Consider the following 24148-nt stretch of genomic DNA (forward strand, 5'->3'; position numbering starts at 1 on the left):
CTCCGCCTGGGTTATTTCACTAAGCATGATGTCCTCCAGCTCCATCCATGTTGTTGCAAATGGTAGGATTTGTTTCTTTCTTATGGCTGAATAGTATTTCATTGTGTATATGTCCACATCTTCTTTATCCATTCATCTACTGATCAAAGCCATTATTTTTCACAGTAGAAGTCACCTGCAGATAAAGCCCAGTTCTAAAATTAGTTGATTTTTCTAACCTGTTTACTTAATGTTTTCATTCAGGAGTTATCATTGTAAAGGTCAATGATGCCAAGTGTAGAAATATATATCCAATAAATTTCAAATAGTAAGTGAATTAAGATGCCATAAACACTCTTGAGCATCTGTTATGATGCCAAGTGTTCTGGGGACAAGTCAGGTTTGTGGGAAAGGTCACAAGAAATATAAATATAGTCCCTTGTTTCAAGAGGCCTACAATCTAAAATCACTTTCTTTAAAAATTTTTTTCAACATTTTTCACTTTAAGACTATTTTCTTAAGTTAAGTTGCGACAAAAGATGAAATAACTTAGGAACATTGGCAAGACAGTGTTAAATTATTTCTATTTTTTAGCTAAAATTTGCATAGTAATCTGAACCTTGTTAAGGATTTAATAATTGACTCCCCTGAAAAGCTCCCCAATTGGTCTACATAGAAAAATGTAATAATTCTCTACATAGAATAGTTGGAATTTCTCTTTTGGTATTTCCTCTTCTCATCTGAAGGTTACAGTTTCTTTTGGGGTAATCCTCATTTTAGATCTCTAATCAGATGGACAAATAAAATATTGGAGGATCCACCCACCCTAACCCCTCCCCCATGGTAACCACCAGTCACTTCTCAGAGTCTAGTAGTCCATTGCTATTTTGTTCCACAGATATTTAGTGAGCACAAATATGTATCAAGCACTATACTCCATGCTGGGTATAACACAGTGCCCATGTCAAATATGGCTCCTTCCTTTGTAGACTATAAATTCCATGAGATCACAGACTGGTGTGTCTTGTAAACTGTTTTACTCACAGAGGTCAGAATAATTCCTGACCTTCATAGTAGAAAAGATAAATAAGTAAACATCAAACTTTATATGTTTGAATAAATAAATAAGTTAAATGAATAATTTGAAATAAATTGAATAAAATGAATAAATAAAGAAAAGGGTGATTTTTTTCTTACTGTTGAGGTATATTTTGCATACAGTAAAGTGCACAAATACCAAATGTATCATGTGAAGAGTCTGGACCTGTGCAGCCACCACCTGAGTGAAAGAGTAAAACATTTCCATCATCCCTGAGAGCTCCCTGGTGTCCCTTTCCAGGCAATATGTTACCCACATCCCCGTGCCAAAAAACATTGCTCTGATTTCTATCACTATGTGTTGGTTTTGCCTGTTCTTAAGATGTATGTAGATGGAACCTATGTACTCTTTTACATCTGGCTTATTTTACTCAGCATAGTGCCTTTACGATTCACCCACCACCAAAGTTGTTGTGTGTATCTGGAGCCATTGTTTCTTTGTATTTCTGAGTAGTAGTCTACAGTATGAATAAGCCATGATTGGTTTATCCACTCTCCTTCCAATGGACGCCTGGGCAGTTTCCAGTTAGGAGCTATTTGCAGGAAAAAAGCTGCTATAAACATTTTGACATGTCCTTTGTGGAAATATGTTTTTGTAACTCTCAGGTAAGAATGGAATGGCTGGAATGATTCTGTAACATCTTCCTGTGTTGACAGTTAGTAACTGCACTAGAGAGAATCAGGATTTAATAAGGTCAGTAACTGTTGAACCACTGTGTTGTATAGTTGAAGCCAGTATAAGATTGTGTATCGATGATATTTAAATTTAAAAAAATGGAACAGCTGGGTGTTGGGCAAATCGGAGTTTTCAACCAGAATCCCTGTGCAGGGTTGACAGTGATATGCACATAAGGTCCTGTTTGCACATCAGTGTGGTGTTTGTATTTACCAGGGCAGAGCCACAGGTCTGTCATGGGATTGCCAGAACAGGGTAAGGGGTTGAGAGTAGCAGTCATTCTCTCCTCCCCTCTGTTCCTGGTATGTAATTGGTCAGGTGCCCACCAGTCATCAGTGACCCGCCCATGGCATTATTCCCGGAAGTGGGGGTTGGGGGGACGGGAGAGCACCAGGACGGGAGAAGGAGGACTGGTGAGTGCTGCTGGGTGAGAAGGCGCTAACAGCTGGGGTTTGCTGGGAGAGAGACTGAACCATGAGAAATAAAACTTTAATCCCAAGTCTACCCTTTCCCTTGACTTTCTTCGGTTTCAGAGGATTCATAGAGAACTTTTCCAGGGTGGGGAACCATCTTTCTCCCAGAGCCACATTGGGACATGGGAGAACATATGTTTAACTTGGTAAAAAATTGCCAATATTCTAAAGTGATTGTGTCATCTCACCTTCCGACAAGCAATGTCTGAGAGTTCCTATTGCTTCATATCTTCACCAACTTGATATTGTCAGTTTTTAAATTTTCACCGTCCTAAAATAGTATCTCATTGAAGTTTTAACTTGCATTTTCCTGGTAATTAATGATGTTGAGCATCTTTTCATGTGCTATTGGCCATTCTTAGATCTTCTTTTGTAAAGGGATTATTTAAGACTTTTTTTTAATTGTAGTAAAATGCACGTAACATAAAACTTGCCATCTTAACCATTTTTAAGTGTTCAGTTCAATAATGTTAAGTGCATTCACTTTGTTGTGCAGTCAATCCCCAGAACTGCTTTCATCTTACAAATCTGAAACTCTATGCTTATTAAACAATTGCCCATTCCTCCTCCCCGACCTTTGTCTGTTTTTAACTATTACGGGTTATAATATTTTGTTATGTGTTCTGGATACAAGTCTTTTGTCAGATACATGTATTGCAAATATTTTTTCCCAGTCTGTAGTTTTTCTTTTCATTTACAGAACAGTATCCTTGAAGGTCATAAGTTCCTAATTTTAATGAAGATCAACTTAGCTCTTGTTTTCTATGGCAAATTGTATTTTCTGTGGCCATGACTATATCCCACATTCCATGTATACTTCTTCTGATGTAATGTTGATCTTCCCTCTCCCACTGAACATCACTGGTTCCTTCATTCGGATTCAATTGACTCTGTCTATACAAGTCTATTTGTAAGCCCTCTGTTTTGTTCCATTGGTCTATGTGTCTATCCTTTTGCCAATACTAAGGCCTTAATTAATATAGCTTTCTAATAAGCTCTGAAATCAGGTAGTGTAAGTCCTTCAGTTTATTCCTCTTCTCTAAGATTGTCTTGGCAATTCTATATCCTTAGCATTTCCATATATGTTTTAGAATCAGCAGATCAATTTCTTTAAGAGTAAATAGTTGTCAAGTAAGAACACCATGACTGTGCTTTTGCTTCATATTTTGCATTATGATGCTTTCTCACTCAGCTCAGGGACTCTTCACTAACAGATGTGAAAAACATACTTCCTGGAAGTATTTAGACCTTGGTACATAGTCCTTTGTGAAAGAAGTCAGAACACACAAGTATACTGTTTCTTACTTTGAATCTGAGGTGTGTTCAACATTAGTTCAAGATTTTATAAGTTTCTAAGAGAGAAAAAGTGCTATCAGTTATACTGTGACACTATAGCTATTGTAAGCTGCATCCCAATTTAAGGATGTTAAAATATCAGAAGGCTGTACCATTGAATCAACAAAATAGGATATTAAATAAGACCACCGGCATAAATTAAAATGCATGCACAAAATTACACATTTTTGCAATAACATATTCAAATAAACACTGCACATAAAAAAAGGTTTTCTGTAGTTTAGAAATAGTTTCCAATGGGCAGAAAACAGAGGGGGAGTGGGCTATGGGGGATGGAAAAATATACACCTGTGTGCATACAAACCAACAAAAGAGAAGCCTCAAATAGGGAAACTTTGTGTAAATTCTCGGTGTCCTTCCCCGACTCAGACCTCCTTGTGATAGATATGCTAATGGACCTGGACCTCGGTCCTTTTCACCTGCAGATTTTGAATGTCTTGATGTACTTTGTAATATATGATGTTGGTGACAATTCTGCTTCCGTGCTGCTACTTCTGAACTCCCGGAAGACATGCTTTTGTTTTTTCATCATTCAGCCCTGGAAACCAGGACCAGCGATGCTGTAGGAACCGGGACCCTGTGGTACCTGACCAGCTACAAGGAGTAAATCCCAAATGAGGCAGGAAGGATAATCAAAAGGAAATAGAGTCAGAAGAGATATCAAGGAAAACATTTTTCTTGAGTCTTCTCTCAGAGTAGCCTGGATAAGGAAGGAGTCTATTCCATGGGATTAAAAGAAAGGATTTCCCCAGCCATATTTGAGCAAATAAATTAGCATAGTTTTCATACCTCAAGTAACTAAGGGCTGAAGAATATTTGACATCCATTTGATTTGTTAATTATTTCCCCTTGATAACACACTACACATCTTTTTGTGCTTTTCAGAAAAGAAAACCTTTGTGCAGACTAAAGGGACCTTGGTGACAGATTCTACATCTTCAGCAAATGACTATCATGCATCTTTGGTAAACAAATTATTTTTATACCCTATTCAACATTTAATCAGTCATATTACTCAGCCTCAGTAATGAAGCTTTCTGGTTTACCTACAGATAAACAACAAGTGCCTGTATGAAGTAATGATCAAATATCCTATCTGCCTTCACCAAAAAGTAAGAATCTTTATTGTTGGAAAAAAGATGTGCATATAAAATAGGTATTATTAGTCTAGATTAATATTGCTTTTCTTTGTTATCCTGAGATGTTTGGTATTCTGTGTGAATGCCTGACTTTTTTAGCCAGTTCATGAAACTACTACATAGATATGCTGAATCAAAAATTCTAATATGTTTCTGAATTTTAGTTGCTGCCAACTGAAAATGAATTGAGTTATACTTCAAAACTAGAAAGTATTTCAGTTGGAATCCTCTTTTTTATTAAACTGCAACAAACCTGAAGCTCCTGTTAAATTCCTATTGTTCCAATATAGTAACTAGAAGAAAAGTGCAACTATTTCTCGCATAGTTTATCTCCCTTCAGTCCTTACAGGGCTTCAAATTGAACTCTTTGGGGACTGGAAGTATGCTTTGTCCATAAGTTTCTCTAAGTCTTTAGGAGACAACTGAGCTTCCTTTTCACTGATAAGCAAGTTGGATTAAATGTCATAAAGATATGACATTATTAATTTGAATTACTATTATTGATGATAGCCAAAGGGTGTCAGTGACTTCTTGTTTTCTTTTCTGTATCTGGGAATGTTGAAAAGTAGACTTTTTTTTACTGAATCTTTATGAGAGGGAGAATGATATGTGTGAAATGAGTTTAAATCTTGAACCCTAATTTTAAAATCTTCTAGTTTTGAAACTAGATGGAGCTCCAACGGAAAGGAACCTCTCTTCTGGGCCTCTGTGCAAGAGAGGCTCTTTCTGTGGTGCTTGTAATATACAGGTGGTAACTGTTGGGGGTAACTGTTCCCAGGTTGCCTGCCCTGGGTACCAAGGAATCTTGCAACAGTCATAGTGCTGGCTGCCTCCTGGGTAGGCATTTAGATTACAGCAATGCCCAGACTGGACTCTACAGCATATAGCTACTAGCTCTGAGAATGACAACCTTTTAAAGCTGTCACAGAGATCTGTTGAGCTGTTGGTAATTCCAACTCACATAGTAAGTTATTTCTAAAACATCACAATGTCAGAGAGAGACTGTCATGATTTATCATAAAAATATAAATTGTTGAATTTGGAACCTGTGGTTGGCCTGACATTTTAATTAGACTGTTTAATTAACAGCATCATTTCATTCCCCAGAAAATTCAGTTGAGGATTTTGCAGCCAAAATTGACTTTCCCCAGCCAAGCAGACTGTTTCCCAAAGGTCCATTTGAAGTAATACAAATAAACCTTGATGGCCACTTGGAATATAAGGCAGCCCTAACTGAAACAAATGGTGTCACTTCCTTTCCTCAGCCATGAAAATGCAAAATGTAGAGTTTTTACCACCCTGAAAATCCTCCCAAAATCCATTAGTCCACTTTTTTGCCTTCCTAAAAGATTGAATGTAAATATCTTTTTAGGATCCATAATTGTGCAGTATGCAAAATGCTCATTTTTCTGAATATTAGCCTGCATTGCAGAGAAGGCATAGGTGACAATATTCATATCAAATGCCTCTGGACACAACCCTGAAATTTCTTTCTACTAAATCTTTGATACAACTGTAACATGTCATGTTCTTCCCTCTTGAAAAGAGTGTGGGGGAAATAAACCAGTTAACAAAAGTTTCTGTTTAACTGGGTTCCAGTTAACCCAAAATTTACTAGGAATAAATGTTCTACTTTTAATGAATAAAAACAAATAAATGAATGCCAGGAGGAAAGCTCAATTAAAATATACTAATATAAGAAGTAAATGAATCTTCTCATTAGAAAACACAGCTTATGGTGTCTGGATGGTTTTCACACTAGCTACTCAAAGGGCCAAGATCTCTTTGTGAACCAAATCACCTCAAGCTTGCCAAGTAGTTCAGAAGTTTGAATGCCCACTTTGGGCCCCTACAAAATACATAATTAGTATTTTCAAGCACTAATGTACAAATACATTATTATAAAGGTGTTACCTACATGATACCTTTATATAGACAAGTCTTTATTACTTTCTATAACATGGGTAGGGGGGTTACTGGAACCTAACTGGTGATAGACCCCAAATTAAACTCTTTAAAGTCACTGTTGTATTGAGTTCTATTTCTTAGGATATGCATATAGAATATGAATATTTTGAATACCTATTGAATATTTATCCTCCCTGTCAACAGTATCCTCAGTGTTACATCAAAGACCAAGGTTCTTAGGTTACACTTTGACATGACAGAATACTTTTAAAAGTTATGGATAACTAACAGTTTGTAGGTATAGATACTATTCTAAATATCTTTCAGGTTTTAGCTCTAAGCCTCACAAAACCCTATGAGAGTGACATTCTTGCTTTCCCCCAACCTGCAGATACTGGATACAAGGAGGTTTAGTTAAGCTGCCCAGGTTACACCACAAGTAAGTGTATTGACTGCATTCAACCCACAGACAGTGTGGCCCCAGAGCCTAGGCCTGTCACCACTGGATTATATTGACTTGTCCCAAGACTCATGCATGACACTGTTTTGTCTATTCTTAACCATACACAACATGGGGAGACATGTGACACAACAGAAAGACTTTGATACACTCGGAGTCCCATCTCAGCTCCAGCCACTTCCTCACTAGGTGATGGCATCTCAGTCTCCTCTGCTGTGTGACATGGAGATGGTGACCCTGCATCATAGTTGTGTAATGAGGATTGAATGAGATAGCATATGCTATGTTCCTAGCTGACCTCTACCCTTACCTTTACTCCTGAGCTGTTAATAATAATATCCCCAGGCCCCCAAAATAAAGTCTACAAACCTACATTTGAGCTCACCACATGAGAGCCATAATGCGCTTAGCAGTAAACTAGTGATTTAATAAGAACTAGTCTCTCCTTTAGATCTTTAGTAACTAATTTTCTGCCAGGTATAAGTGTAAGAATAAAATCCATCATTAATATCAAAATATACATTAGATATTTTGGGGAAAGTGAAATAAAACATGAAATATAATTTAAAACAATGTTATGTCAGGTAATAGATCTTTCCTGAGCAGACTGAAAATAACTTCTTGTTCTGTTGCAAGTTTTAATACAAAAAATTCTAAGAGCACAGCAGAGAGCCACTCATGCAACATAGAAAAAGAAATAAGCAAGTAAAAGGATATAAATAAATCCTCGTTAATGAGGTAAACGACTATCTCCAAGATTTCAAAGCAATGTTTTACGCAGTCATAATTATCCCAAGAGAGCCCAGTAACATTATTAATTTGTTTGCTACTCAACTGTGATAAAATTTGGGATCTGGGCTGCCCATTGTGTACTGTGCGCCACCACAGATTTTATGTACTCAAGAAGACCTTTCTCACAGTCCAGAAATTAGGTGCTATTGACATTGTAATCTTTGGAAATGTTCTTAATGAGCCCCAAAGACACGAATCTCATAGATAAAACCTCAAAGTAACAGTGACTCTTTAAGTAGCTTGTCAGGGAAAGCTCAAACATAAACATCTGAAACACAGGAGAAACCCAAATGTAAACCTAGATTACACTGTGTTGTTCATTCTCTGAGACTTTCAGGGAAGAACATTGAAGAGGTGATTTTAAAGAGTAATAGAGCAATCACAGTCTATTTGAAAAAACTTCAAAATCTTTCTTTTCATCCTTTGGAATGTGGGATCTGAAAAGCACCTTTTTTCCTGATTGTATTTTCCATCAACTCATAAAAATAAATATTAATTCAAAGTTGAGTTCAGCTGCCTCTGTTTTTGTTTTGAACACAAAAATAATTTTAAAAATCACACAAGAAATTGGAACTTAAATAAAAGATAGAAAGAAGGTATTTTAAGTCTAAGGGTCAGCATTGTTTAATATATTGTTTCTAGATTTTAATATAATTCAGTAAGGTTTTCAAATCATATTGAATGCATGTTTATACTACTACTGCATATACTACATTAAATATATATATCAAAACTGGACAGCTACATGTAAGAGAATGAAACTGGATTATTGTCTAACCCCATACACAAAAGTAAACTCAAAATGGATCAAAGACCTCAATGTAAGTCATGAAACCATAAAACTCTTAGAAAAAAATATAGGCAAAAATCTCTTGGACATAAACATGAGCAACTTCTTCATGAACATATCTCCCCAGGCAAGGGAAACAAAAGCAAAAATGGACAAGTGGGACTATATCAAACTAAAAAGCTTCTGTACAGCAAAGGATACCATCAATAGAACAAAAAGAGATCCTACAGTATGGGAGAATACATTCATAAATGACAGATCCGATAAAGGCTTGACATCCAAAGTATATAAAGAGCTCACACACCTCAACAAACAAAAAGCAACTAAGCCAATTAAAAAATGGGCAGAGGAGCTGAACAGACACTTCTCCAAAGAAGAAATTCAGATGGCCAACAGGCACATGAAAAGATGCTCCACATCACTAATCATCAGAGAAATGCAAATTAAAACCACAATGAGATATCACCTCACACCAGTAAGGATCGCCACCATCCAAAAGACAAACAACAACAAATGTTGGCAAGGATGTGGAGAAAGGGGAACACTCCTACACTGCTGGTGGGAATGTAAATTAGTTCAACCATTGTGGAAAGCAGTATGGAGGTTCCTCAAAAAACTAAAAATAGAAATACCATTTGACCCAGGAATTCCACTCCTAGGAATTTACCCTAAGAATGCAGCAGCACAGTTTGAAAAAGACATATGCACCCCTATATTTATCACAGCACTATTTACAATAGCCAAGAAATAGAAGCAATCTAAGTGTCCATCAGTAGATGAATGGATAAAGAAGATGTGGTATATATACACAATGGAATATTACTCAGCCATAAGAAGAAAACAAATCCTACCATTTGCAACAACATGGATGGAGCTAGAGGATATTTTGCTCAGTGAAATAAGCCAGGCAGAGAAAGACAAGTATCAAATGATTTCACTCATCTGTGGAGTATAAAAACAAAGAAAAAACTGAAGGAACAAAACAGCAGCAGAATCACAGAACCCAAGAATGGACTAACAGTTACCAAAGGAAAAGGGACTGGGGAAGATGGGTGGGAAGGTAGGGATAAGGGGAAAATGGGGCATTACGATTAGCACATATAATGTAGTGGGGGTCAGGGGAGGACACGGGAAAGATAGTATATAGAGAGAAGACAAGTAGTGATTCTATAGCATCTTACTATGCTGATGGACAGTGACTATAATGGGGTATATGGGGGGGGCTTGATAATAGGGGGAGTCTAGTAACCATAATGTTGTTCAAGTAATTGTACATTAATGATATCAAAAAAAATTTTTTTAAGTGCACTCGGAAAAAAATATATATATATATGTAACATCATTTAGCTTGTAATTGATGCCTATAAAGATGTTACAAGAAGGAATTAATCAATGAATTATGAGTTAGGTAACTAGACTAACCTGATTTAATGAATATAATGTGTTAAGAGACTAGTAAATGTTAATGATGTTACTGACACCAACTTCTCTACTTCCTTTGTTTTCCCCAGTTACCTATTATTCAAGTGATATATTTCTAAATTATATGTGTCATCCTTGTCTTTGAGATTTGGGCTGATTCTCAACTACCTTTCCTTAGGAATTGTCCTTGCTTTTTATACCTATATTCTAGAGACATTTTCTACTCGAGGCATGGGATTTAGAATATGAGATGATAAATTAAAGCCCAGAAGATCAACAGTGTGTCTCTTAATATACTTTTCCAAATACAGTGAATTCTCAATGGCACAGAAAAAAATTAAAAGGACTGATTGGATTAGAAAAACAATTAAAAAATCAGAAGTTCTCTATACAACTGAAGCTCTGTCTATAGGTCAGATAGGGGATTGAAAAATGTGAAAAGTGAAAATGAAAGGTAATCCATGCTTTGAAAATAGAGTGTTCATCTTTGAAGTAAATAAGTAGTCGTTACTTTGAATTTGTAAAATCATAAAAATTTAGTATAAAAAAAGGTTAAGACTAGTACATATTAAAAATGTACTTTATTAATTTCATGGATTGTATTAATTCCATCTAGCAATGTTTGTAAATATCTGTTAACAATATTTCATTTAATAGATGCCACCAAGCACATTCCTAAATATGCCCAAAACTGGTGTTTCAACCTCTGGCCATTGAACTCAGCTGCCTGGTTGCTGCCGGGTTACTTAAGAGGCATCATCATAAACCTTGAGTCTTTATAGTGGTAACAAATATTGAGAGAAGGTTTAATTCATGCAGAGACAGTGGGTATTAATTTTTAATTTAGGAATGGTTCTGTTATAGAAATGGCAAAATGTTGCAAGATATTATTTGTGGATTCTTGCAAATTCATGCACATATTAAGTGCAGCCTTAAGTAAGCGGAAAATAACATCTTTGTATGTGAAAGATACTGTATGAATATTCCTTTCAACTGAAGGAACCCCAAAGTTGGAAATTGAAGAAATAAACTGATTTTAGAAAAGTGGATATTTATAAGTGCCAGTGCATAGAAATGCCACTGAACTCTAATCCTCAGCCAATCACATTCCTGGTTAGTTCAACTTCTCATCTTAAGAAACAATCACATGGGAAAAATTAGGTCACAGGAAGAAAGCAAGCTATCTGTTATTAAATTCTACACAAACATTAGCTGGAGGGGACAAAAAATTATAAAATAATTTTATTATTTGTGTTTTCACATCCGTGAGAGTGGATTGAGGAGAGGCTTAATTTCCTCATAGATATATTTAATGTAGAAACTTTTTATTTTTATTGTGAAAACTTTCAAATATTCAGAAAACACAGAATTACCCTTTGAACACCACATGGCCATTGGGTTTTGCCATGATTGATCATTAAAAAAATGAAACAGTAAAGATAGACTTGAAGCTTCAGATCACTACTTCCCTCCCTCCCCAGAAGTAACCCCTTCCAGATTTTAGCATTTGTCAATCTCGTTTATTTTGTGTATTTCTACACACACACACACACACACACACACACACACATCATACACATAACATCATTTGGCATGTTTTCAAGCATTATATAAGCAAGAGTGGGATGTATATATTCTTTTTCCCCCACAAATGTGATATTTTTGAAATTTAATTATAGTATTTAGCTGTATGTAGCTTGAGTTCATTTATTTTACCTCTTGTATAGTATATGCCATTGTCCAATATACTGCATTATATCTGTTCTGTTGATGGGAATTTAGAAGATTTTCAGTGTGTTGCCATTGTTAACATAGCTACTATAAACATCTCTGTACATTTGTCATAGTCATATATGCAAGAGTTTCACCAGAATAAGTGCTTAGAAATGGAATTGTTTTCAAAAGTACACACATCTTTAATTTCACCTGATAATGTACTGTCAAATTACACACCTTAATGGTTCACTAATTTGCACTCATACCAGTCATTTATGAGTTTGTATTCCATGTTCTTACTAACAATTGAGGTTGCTGTACTTTTTAATTTATGTCGATCTGATGGGTATGAAATTATGCCTTATTTTTTCTTTGAAATACCCTGATAACTAGTGACAATAATTTTTTTACATTTATTGACCATTTTGGTTTCCTATTCTGTGAATTGCTTGCTGTTAACCATTGACCATTTTTATATTATTTGGTTTTTCTTCTTTTTCCTATTGATTTGTAGTTTTTATAAATTCTGACTATTAACCCTTTGTCAGTTATATTGTTTCCTCTGCATGTGGTGTATCTTTTAACTTTGCTTTTTATTTTTTTTATCTTTTTTTTTTAGGGTCCCCCCTTCACCATATCCCCCCAACAAACCCCATTACAGTACTGTCCATCAGCGTAGTAAGATGTTGTAGAATCACTGCTTGTCTTCTCTGTGTTGCACAGCCCTCACCGTTCCCCCCTCGACATTATACATGCTAATAGTAATACCCCCTTTCTTCTTCCCGCCCTTATCCATCTCTTCCCTCCCTTTCTCCCTAGTCCCTTTCCCTTTGGTAACTGTTAGTCCATTCTTAGGTTCTATGATTCTGCTGCTGTTTTGTTCCTTCAGTCTTTCTTTGTTCCTATAGTCTTTGGGTTTGAGGTGAGTCTCTTGTAAGCAGCATAGAGATGGGTCTTGCTTTTTTATCCATTCTGTTATTCTGTGTCTTTTGATTGGTGCATTCAGTCCATTTACACTTAGGGTGATTATTGAAAGATGTGTACTTATTGCCATTGCAGGTTTTAGATTCGTGGTTGCAAAAGGTTCAAGGTTAGCTTCTTTAGTATCTTACTGTCTAACTTAACTTGCTTATTGAGCTATTTTAAACACTGTCTGGTCATTATTTATTTTTCTCCCTTCTTATTCCTCCTCCTCCATTCTTTATATGTTGGTTGTTTTATTCTGTGCTCTTTTGTGCTTCCTTTAACTGCTTTTGTGGGTAGTTGATTTTATTTTTTGCCTTTAGTTAGTATTTGGTTGGTCTACTTTCTTTGCTGTGATTTTATTTTCTCTGGTGACATCTATTTCGTCTTAAGAGTGCTCCCATCTAGAGCAGTCCCTCTAAAATACCCTGTAGAGGTGGTTTGTGGGAGGCAAATTCCCTCAACTTTTGCTTGTCTGGGAATTGTTTAATCCCTTCTTCATATCTAAATGATAGTCGTGCTGGATACAGTATCCTTGGTTCAAGGCCCTTCTCTTTCATTGCATTAAATATATCATGCCATTCTCTTCTGGCCTGTAATGTTTCTGTTGAGAAGTCTGATGATAGCCTGATGGGTTTTCCTTTGTAGGTAACCTTTTTCCCCTTTTTAGCTGCCTTTAAAACTCTGTCCTTGTCCTTGACCTTTGCTATTTTAATTATTATGTGTCTTGGTGTTGTCCTCCTTGGGTCCTTTCTGTTGGGAGTTCTGTACACTTCCATGGTCTGATCGATTATTTCCTCCTCCAGTTTGGGGAAGTTTTCAGCCATTATTTCTTCAAAGACACTTTCTTTCCCTTTCTCTCTCTCTTCTTCTTCTGGTACCCCTAGAATGTGGATATTGTTCCTTTTGGATTGGTCACACGGTTCTCTTAATATTGTTCCATTCCTGGAGATCCTTCTTTCTCTCTCTGCATCAGCTTGTATGCATTCTTGTTCTCTGGTTTCTGTTCCATCAATGGCCTCTTGCATCTTATCCATTCTGTTTATAAATCCTTCCAGAGATTGTTTCATTTCTGTAATCTCTTTCTGGACATCATTCCTTAGCTCTTGCATATTTCTCTGCAGCTCCATCAGCATGGTTATGAGATTTATTTTTAATTCTTTTTCAGGAAGACTGGTTAGGTCTATCTCCTTCTCAGGGTTTGCCTCTGTGATCTTGGTCTGTATCAATTTCTTCTGCCTTTTCATGACGATAGATATATTTGTGGGAGCTGGCACATGTGTTGGGTAAGAGAAAGTCCCTTCTTGCCAGTTTGTGGCCTTTCTCTCCTGGGAGAACAGCAGCCTCTAGGGGCTTGTGCTGGGCAGCTGTGTGCAGACAGGGCTTCTGATCTTGCCTGGCTGCTATGGAGTTTATTTAGCTCTGCAGTTGCTGTGGGCGTGGCCTGCCTCCGACTGCTTCTCCAATATGGCGGAGCCGTGTTGGAGAGGGAACAGGCAGGAGGCTGTTTATTGTGGTGAGGGGCCTCTGAGCTGCGCTGTGGGGGTTCAGGTGCCCAGAGTTCCCTGGGATTCCCAGCTGCTGGGCTAAGTGTCCAGGGGCACTTCCATCCAGCTGTGGGGTCCCTGTCCCTTTAAGACTTTCAAAAAGCACTCGCTTTTCTTTGTCCCAGGTATGCCAGCTGCGGGGACCTGCTCACAGGTCTTACTGCCCTGTTGCTCTAGTTTCCAGCACCCCACGCACGCACTGTGTGTCTGTGCTCCGGTGTGGATGGCTGGGGCTGGGTGTTTAGCAGTCCTGGGCTCCCTCTCCCTCCCTGCTCCGACTCCTCTCCTCCCGCTGGGAGCTGGGGTGAGGGGTGTCCGGGTCCCACCAGGCCGTGGCTTGTATCTTACCACCTTCGCGAGGCACTGGGTTCTTGCAGATGTGGATATAGTCTGGTTGTTGTTCTGTGTCTTCTGGTCTCTCTTTTAGGATTAGTTGTATTTGTTGTATTTTCAAAAATATATATGGTTTTGGGAGGAGATTTCCACTGCTCTACTCACGCCGCCATCTTGGTTCTCTCCCTAGCTGGCTTTGTTCTTGCGGTAGGTTGAGCACTAGAATTACATCTGCATTCAGCAGTCTGCAGGTCTGTAACCCCCCTTCTTAACTTTGCTTTTGATATCTTTTGTTGAACCAAGTTTTTCTTTTTATGTAGCTCTATTTTTCAGTCTTTTTTAATCTTTTTTAGATAAATGTTCCTACTCTAAATTTATAAAGATAATCTTACATTGTCTTCTAAAAATATTACCAATTTGAATTTCACACTTAGGTGCTTTAAAGCATTCAGTTTATTTTTGTGGATGGTATGCTTTTGGAGTCTAACTTGTTTGCTCAATGGAATAGCCAGTTACCCTAGCACCATTTATTGCCCCACCTCCATTCTGTGCAATTGAACTTTTTGTCTTTCCTACTGTATTACCAGAGTTTTAATAACTTTGGCTTTAAAATAAAACTGAATATTTGGTTCTACAAATCTCTCCATCTTGTTCTTTAAAATTGTCTTAGCCCCTCTAGGTTCTTTACTTTGCATATGGATTTTAGGTTTACCATTTCAAGATTCATGAAAAAACTTTTGGTATTTTGATTTAAAGCTTGACCTGAAAAGAATGAACCTTTTTATGACATTGAGCCCTCATAACTATGAATATGATACAATTTTCCATTGATTTGGAGATTCTTATAGTTTTATTTAATAATGTTTTGTGTATCTTCATAAAGGTCCTGCACAACTTTTATTAGATTTGTTCCTAAGTAACTTATCGACATAACTAATTTAGTTTTTGTTATTATTCTTGAATACAATCTTTTTTCTGTGACACATTTTAGATGTTTATTTATGTCGAGTATTGGATTTCATATTTTGATCTTGGTTCCAAAAACTTGCTGAACTCTACTGGTTCTAACAGCATGTCTGAAAAGTCTCTCATCATTTCTATTTAGAAAATCACGTCATCTATAAACTTAAAAGACTTGTCTCTTCCAATCTTTATGTACCACTTATTTTTTTCCTGTCTTATTGTGCTGGCTAGGATTGTAAGTGTAATGCTGAATAGAGCAGTTAGTGACACTCTTGTATTGTTTCTCTCTTAATCTGAAGTATGATGTTCATTGTAAGTTTATCTTACCTATTTTTTTCAAGTCAAGAAAGTTATCTTCTACAAGTAGTGATTTTATAGCATCTTACTACGCTGATGGACAGTGACTGTAATGGGGTATGTGGTGGGGACTTGATAATGGGGGGAATCTAGTAACCGTAATGTTACTCACATAATTGTACATTAATGATACCAAAATTAAAAAAAAATTTTTTTTAAAGTTGTCTTCTATTTGCAGGTGCTAAGAGTTTTTATAATAAATTGATAGCTAAGTTTTATCTCTACCTTTTAAGCTAATTGTGATATTTCCTTTTTAATCTGTTAATACTAAAATACATTAATAAATTTTCTCATGTACTTTTCCTTATTTTTTGTATAAATGAATAACTTTAGTTTTCCACCATATTTTTTAGGATTTTTCTTCTGAGTTTGATCTATACATTTTTCCCCTGAACTACCCTTATCTAGTTTGGGCATAAAGATGATATTAGACTCACAGAAATAATTGGCTCGCTCTACTTCTTTGAGACTGCAAGAGTTTATATAAAATAGGCATTATCTGTTCTTTGGTGGTACAAAAAATTCATCTGTCAAACTGGCCTTGTGTCTTTTATGAACAAAACATTTCTGAATGACAATTCAGTTTATCTAATGGTTATTAGCTTTCTATGTTTTATTGAGTCAAATTAAGCAGTTTTTTCTACTTACATAGTTCATTTTCTCTAGGTTTTCAAATACATGTTGAGGTAAACTTGTTCATTATATTTTATCAATTCTACTATCTCTGTAATCCTTTTTCTATTACTGACATTGTTTTATATATTTACCATTTGTTTGCTTTTAATCCTGCTCAAGTATAAATTTTAGTCTTTTCTAAAGTAGTAATTTTTGGTTTGTTGATTTACTGTACAATCTTTCTCTAGATTACTCATTTATTTTCATTTTTACTATAGCTTAAGACATGTATTTATGACTCTAAAAATTGTTTTAGTTGTATCCCACAAATTTTGTTACATAACACTGTAATTGTTGTTTAGTTCTAAATATTTTGTTACCATCATGATTTCCTCTCTAATATGTAAGGAAGTTTTAACATGCTTTGTTAGAGACAGTTTTAATTAATGGTTCCAATTTCATTACATTTAAGTCAGAGACTGTAGTCTATATGGCATTACTACTTTAAAATTGTACAGACTTCCATTGTAATTTGTAAATATTTCATTGTAATTTGTAAATTTTTATTTTCTATTTTTGAGTCCATAAATCCATACCTAATATGTCATCTTGTTAATTTGGTAGTTTTTCCAATCTGTGTCATCTTGTTGTTTGATAGTTCTTCCAATCTAAATAGACTGGAACATAAAAATATCTCACTGTCTAATAATTTATGTTTCTCTTAGTAACTATGTTGATTTTTATTTTACATATTTCCAGGCTATATTAAATTTATCCTAGTTTATTGTATTCTTTTCTTTGTGGATTTTTGCATGCAAGTATTCCTCTTTCTCCCTAGTAATTCCTTATTCTTGAATTTGATTGTATGTGATATAAATAATAGCTCTTTTTATTAGTATTTGCATTATATCTCTTTCTCTCCTTTTATTTTCAACCTTTTTACAAATCTTTTTATTCAGTTTTTCTCTTTTAAGGAACTTAAAATTAGATCTCTTTTTTTAGTTCTCTCTGATAATATCCACTTTTTAATAGGTTAATTTATTCTGTTTACAACATTTGTAATTATTAATAACTTGGACTTATTGCTACCACCTTTTGTATTCCCTGATATTTTGCTTTACCTCTTATTGTTTTCTCTCATAGTTTCTTTTGAGTTGATATTGTCTATATTCCTTCATTTGCCCTCTGCTGGTTTGAAATCTATTTCTTTTATTTTAGTGTATATGTTTACATATATGTGTATATTAAGAAGTATTATTACTTCAATAATTTGTTTAGTGACAGCCTACAGATGGTAAATTCTATTTTTCTTAATTTTACCTCACTCTTGATGGTATGATGGTTCGGTGAAATATGAAATTCTAAGTTGGCAATTATTTTTTCCTCCACATTTTGTTATTATACCATTGCCTTTGATCCTCTGCTTAGGGTTATATGAAGTCTGTGTCAATCATTTGTGGTCATTTTATGCTTTCTTTATGGTAACTTTTAACGTTTAATCTTTATTCTTGATAGTCTGTAGTTTTACTACAATGTACTTAATGGTATATTTATCTTTATCAATATTTAGAGTACAATCTGGATCTGATGATTCATATCTTTCTTTACTTCTGTAAATTTTTCAACTACTATCTTCTCAAATATTGTTTGTACATTTTCTATTTTATTTCTTCTGAGAAGCTCCTTTCAATCTCTTCTCCATGCTTCTAATCTAAAGTTTCAAATTTTTTTTTCAATGGTAAAATTCATATATTGTTACAGTATGAAATACAATCAGATTACAATAAATATGTATTTCAATTTTAAGAGTACTTGGTGATTTTTTTTAATCTTTTTTTTTTGAGAGGGCATCTCTCATATTTATTGATCAAATGGTTGTTAACAAAAATGAAATTCTGTATAGAGGGGGTCAGTGCTCAATGCACAATCATTAATCCATCTCAAGCCTAATTCTCGTCAGTCTCCAATCTTCTGAAGCATAACAAGTTCTTACATGGTGAACGAATTCTTACATAGTGAATAAGTTCTTACATGGTGAACAGTACAAGGGCATTCATCACAGAAACTTTTGGTTTTGATCACGCATTATGAATTATAAACAGTCAGGTCAGATGAATATTCATTTGATTTTTATACTTGATTTATATGTGGATCCCACATTTCTCCCTTTATTATTATTTTTTTTTAATTTTTAATAAAATGCTAAAGTGGTAGGTAGATGCAAGATAAAGATAGAAAACATAGTTTAGTGTTGTAAGAGAGCAATTGTAGATGATCAGGTGTGTGTCACATGGAAAAAACATTATTTTCCTTTTTTTTTTTGCATTTCTATGAGATGACAGATATTAACTGAACTTACTGTGGCAATCACTTCACAATATATGTAAGTCAAGTCAATATGCTGTACTCCTAAAACTCACTTGATGCCGTATGTCAATTATATCTCAATAAAACTGAGTGAGTTGGAAGAATAATCAAAAGTCAAAATATGGGAATAAAATCTAAAATATTTCCACTGTGTATATTTTAAAAGTTGTAATTGAAAAGTTAGTGTACTTCTTTGGTAACCTATAGATTCATGCATGAAATTCTATGAAAAGAACATTTCCACTAAATATCCAAATGTCAGAGGTGGGCTAGAGGAACAGTTAAATTTTAATCCTTATGCCCAAAGTTGCTTATTTATAGGAATAAATAGATGTTTGTAACTTAAAACTCATACTTGTGCAAAGTACACAGACCAAAAGTTCAAATGACAAACATTTTAAAGAATAGCTGTCTAAAGTTTCCATATTAAGTGTGTTTATTTTTCTCTAGGATTAGGACAGATTGCATTGGCAGCCCGGCCTTTCATAAAGAAGGGGGTGGGGCATAGAGCTGGGCCTTGATTTTCTCACAAAAGGCACAATGTGAACCGCATCTGTGAACATTGCATAATTTGTTATGTTCTATAAAGAGGTGTGTTTTTGTTAAACACATACCAAAGCTATTTGGTACTGTTTCACCAATGATCTCTATTCAGGTCCAGAAAAGAAATTGGCCTCAGAAGAGTGAAAGGAGAGTAAATTTTTCTTTAAAAATTAGATACAGATTATCGCTTCAAAATGCAAGAGAGAATTTTACAAGTGGCAGTGCACTGATTAGCTTTCCAATGGACATCTAGTCTTTTATGAAACACATACTCGCTGTGGTCAACTGTGACCAATGTGGTTTATTACTCTCCAGAAGAGTTGAACTGAGATTACCCATCTAATTTAATTGAGAAATGTTGGGTGAACTTGAACTGCGTCATGGACATGAATGACCAGAGAATTTATTTGATAAGACATTAAAGGCAGAATATGGTAACTATCTCTTTGATGGCTTGATACAGTTGTTCCTTTAGTTTCATTAGCATGCATTTCATATTTTTGTCTTCTGGCAATTATATGAACAGCCTAAAGGAAAAAAGGAAAAGTTTCTGAACAATGATTGTGAAAAAATGAGAAACTTTAGATTTACCGGTAAATATTCATGACAGTTTTTAGGTAGTTAACACTTTGAAAAGTGACATCAGCTTTCAGGTAAAGGAAGTGAACAGTAGTTAGATTGTGGAAAAATTAGTAAGTCCACTGTTTTTTTATGTGATCGTCCCTAAATTATTTTTAAAAATTGTCCTCTGATTCCATTAATTAAGAAAAAAAAGATATCAGAAAGCTGACATCTTATTCACCAGTCCCCTTTGCATTTCCTTGTAAACCAGGCAGTGCAAGCTATCATTGGTGCATCTCAGTGAGACATTTATGGTAACTTTATCAATAGTATGGTACAAAGTCTGGCATCAGATGACAAAGTGCTTTCTCTTCATATGTCTGCTAACATTTAAGATAAATTCTGCTATATACCCAATAACTAGTGCTAAGCTAAAATTTGGATAATGCATCTTTTTTTTAACTCTATTTAAATATTTTGTCTTTTAAACTACTCACAGAAACTCAGAAACTCCAAGAATAAATAACAAAATCACACTTCATGTTACTAGTGACTCTTTAAATGGAATTTTTCATTGAAACTTTGTCATTAAAATAGAAAGGCCTTTGGCTGTGCCCATACAAGCATAATAAATTGTATATGTTTGTGATACTGAATGACTCTTGCCCATATGCTGCACTGCAAAGCTACATGAATGAGGCATTTACCAAATCAGGCCCACCACATTAAACAGAAAAACAATCTTTATTCATGGTAACTTATCAGTTTCAATTAATCAACCTTAACAATGGAAATTCTGATGTGTTCAAGCAACTTGAAAGCAATAGGTCATCTCCAGGGCAGCCATGTTGTGTCTTTGTGCCTTAGGTTTCAAACAAAGCAATGTCTCCAATAAATACACATGCATATACATACATACATGTGCATATATATATGTATGTATATGTATATATACATACATATATATATACACATGCCAGTGGATAGCTTCCACTATGCCAGGTTATGACAGTAAATGCATGTGTATGGTTTGTGATTTTTATCATGGCAAAAGTAATGGTTTTCCTTCAAGTATTACTTTTTTGAGCTCTGCAAGTTTAAACAAAAGGAAAGAAATTTCCATTGGATGACCATCCTTTCAGTTTCTGTGCTGCTATGTGAATAGCATTGTGCAAACCATTCCAACGGTTTTGAAAAGGGGTAACCATTGGTTTGATTTGGTTACACGGTTTAGTAAAGAGCTCCCTCCCACTGCCTTAGGGTCTGTGAAAGGTCTGTGACCTGTTTAGAACTGCCAAGTGAAATGTCATGTTGCCCCTCCCAAATGGGAGTATCTGCATTCATTTGATCAGTATAAAAAATGATTGGGGATGGCGAGATCAGTGCTTTTGAATTGCAATTTATAGCAGTTTACAAAAATGCACATTGTTGGAAAAGAAAACATGGAAGTGTTTCTTTCTAAATTGCATTACCTGTGAAATGTCATTAGTCTTTTGGGGATATTTACATCCCTTTTTTTATTATTTAGGAGAGTTATTTCAACTAAAGAAAATCAAAGTTTTATTACATTATGATTTTCTAACTTGGATTTTGGCTTTTATAGCAGAATTTAAGGAAAACAATGTGCCTGTGTTCTTAGGATGAACATAATGTGTTATCATTTCCATTTATTGATTCTCTAAGATGTTTGCTAGTCAGTTGCATTAGCAGAAGATTCTCAATTGTCTTTCCCAGATATTATAGAGGAGATTCATTCATCGGTAAATGCTTTGTCTGCTGATTTCTAAAGTGAGTCTGAAATCAACGGCTACGTTAACTACCAGGTTTCCATTACTCCTTCAATGGTTTACTACCTAAATTTCTTTGTCAGATAAATGATTTCTAAATTATGGTACCCGTGGATTCATCTACACGTACATGAACTTTTGTAAAAGGAAATGTTATATCTCTTCATTAACTGTGTGAAAGAATACATGAACTTTACCCAAAAAAGTCAAGGTAGGTTGTTCAAGTTCATAAAGGCTAAATACAGCCACCTGGGTCTCCAGTGTGCAGAAAACAATGCCGTCTCTCTTATGTCCAGGAATCTTGAAAACTCCATCTCTTCACCTTCAGCAGTGGGTGGAATTGGACATTGTTCAGAAGAATTCTTCTTCTAGTAAGAAAAGTAACCTTGGGAAAAGGGCCTCAGAACTTCCCTGGTTGCTACTTGACCAGAAAAAGAAAGGCCCTGCTTCAGAAAACACTTGACCCAGACCAACTCCCTAGCACTCCACTTTGAACATTCCAACCACTGAAAGCAGAGGTTGTCACGTTTTATCTTTGTTCATGTTAAGCCTTGGAATGACAGCCCAATCCTGTGTCCCTTCTCCCACTGCCCCAGCTGTGAATGTCTGCATGGACACCTACCAATGACTGCAGGGCTGCAATTCTTTGTTGCCTCCTCCACGCTTCTGGCATTCACTGGGAGGGCTCAGGGCCTCTGTTCCCCTTCAAAGCTGGAACATCATATCCCATGTTGTGGCTCTCCTGTCTCAGACCTACAACGCTTTCCTCACAATTTGCACACCAAATAAAGGTCCTTCCCTAGAGAGCAGAGCTCAGCTCCTGTGGGGAGGATCTAGCCATTCCCCAGTTTCAGAACCCCTGCCAATTTGATTTTGTTTCCTTCGCATTCATTTTCTGTTTCATATGAAGGAAGATTGAAAACACCAATGGAAAAATCTTGGTTAGATCCTTGGACCCAAACACATGACAACCCCTGCCGTCTTTTATTCTTGCACAATGGTTCCTAATTCTAGGGAGATAACTCTCCACAGAAGGTCTTTTACCCGCCTTGGTCACAAGCACCTGAAACCATTTCCAGAGTCTGAGGCAGCAGGAAACCTTTAGAGGAACACTGGCTGACAAACTCTACTTGGAAGGCCAAGGAGGATCTGACTGCCTGACCTATGCCAGGTCACTGAAGAGGCCCCCCCGCCTAGTGGTGGCAGGCCTGGGAAGGCCCCCTAAACATGATGCAGAGTGCTCTGCATGAGTCGTGGGTAGGGGGGTTATGTCTAGTAAGTGAAACAAATTTCATGTCTATTCATCTTTCCGTGTTTTTAGTGAGGCTGTCAGGAGCCCTGGAAGAAGAAAGAGCCTTTGGAGAAGCCATCAATACCCCCAGAGCACCCCAGTGAACAGCATGGACGCCACCGAGTAAGGGAGAGACCCCTGGGCTGCGCAGAGCAGAGAGGGATCCCAGAGAGAGGGTCCTCCCATTGTGCCCAAGGCCTGCCTCCCTGGCCAGGGAAATGATCTCCAAGGCTTTTCCAAAATAACTGTTCGTCTCCCCACGATGGTGCACGTAACTGGAGCACCGCACTTGAGAAGAACAACGCGCGCCCTCTGCGCGCATCCTTCCAAGCCCGAAGGCAATGGCTCGCTCATGCCGTGGCCGCAGCGCACAGACCCCGAGGGCCGCCATCATTTCGCGCCTCCTGGGCTCAGCTTTGTGCCCCAAAGCCTTAGGGTGGGAAGGAAGGAACTCAATTAAAAAGTTTGAGGCACCTGAACTTGATTCGCTCCCTTTCTAATCCATCCAATCTCTCCATAATACGAAGTCAAATTGATTTACTGCCTCCTCGCCCGCCAACTAATTTCTGAGAAAGCCAACCCTAAAGCCTCCGGACAGAGGGGTGGGGGTACGGGGGTAAATTTGCTCTAGGGAGGTCAACTCAACAGTATATATCACACAGGGCTCCTAGAAGCATCTTTAAAGCTATAAACAGTTTCCTTAGTGTTTGGAAAACTTTGAAGTTTTGCTTGCCGAGAAGTATCAAGACCAAGATTCACGTGCTTATTCTTTTCCGAATGTCAGGTTTTTAACGTTTACTGAAGGTGAGTTTGCTTTCTTCTGTACGTAATGTACAACTTGGCCCTCTCTGTTCCTCTACCTACAAGGTAGGCCCTGTCTGTAGACCAGTTTCAGAATCGTAGACTCTGGATTACAATTTTCTAAAGCTATTCTCAAGAAATGTATTTGTGGCAGCTGTCACATAAAGCTGATATATTCTGGTGCAAAAGAAAGCTAGAGAGGCGATTTATT

At 36.3% G+C, this 24148-nt stretch overlaps 1 long non-coding RNA gene across 1 annotated transcript; it reads left to right on the top strand.

Moving 5' to 3' along the window:
- Nucleotides 1-2130: 2130 nt before the first annotated feature.
- On the top strand, nt 2131-23512 carry LOC140845180 (uncharacterized). Its single transcript, XR_012123938.1, has 4 exons — nt 2131-2166; nt 4468-4547; nt 4635-4694; nt 23167-23512. It is a non-coding gene; the product is annotated as an uncharacterized lncRNA (long non-coding RNA).
- Nucleotides 23513-24148: the final 636 nt, after the last annotated feature.

This window comes from Manis javanica, chromosome 2, assembly GCF_040802235.1.
Source record: "Manis javanica isolate MJ-LG chromosome 2, MJ_LKY, whole genome shotgun sequence".
Taxonomy (NCBI): domain Eukaryota; kingdom Metazoa; phylum Chordata; class Mammalia; order Pholidota; family Manidae; genus Manis; species Manis javanica.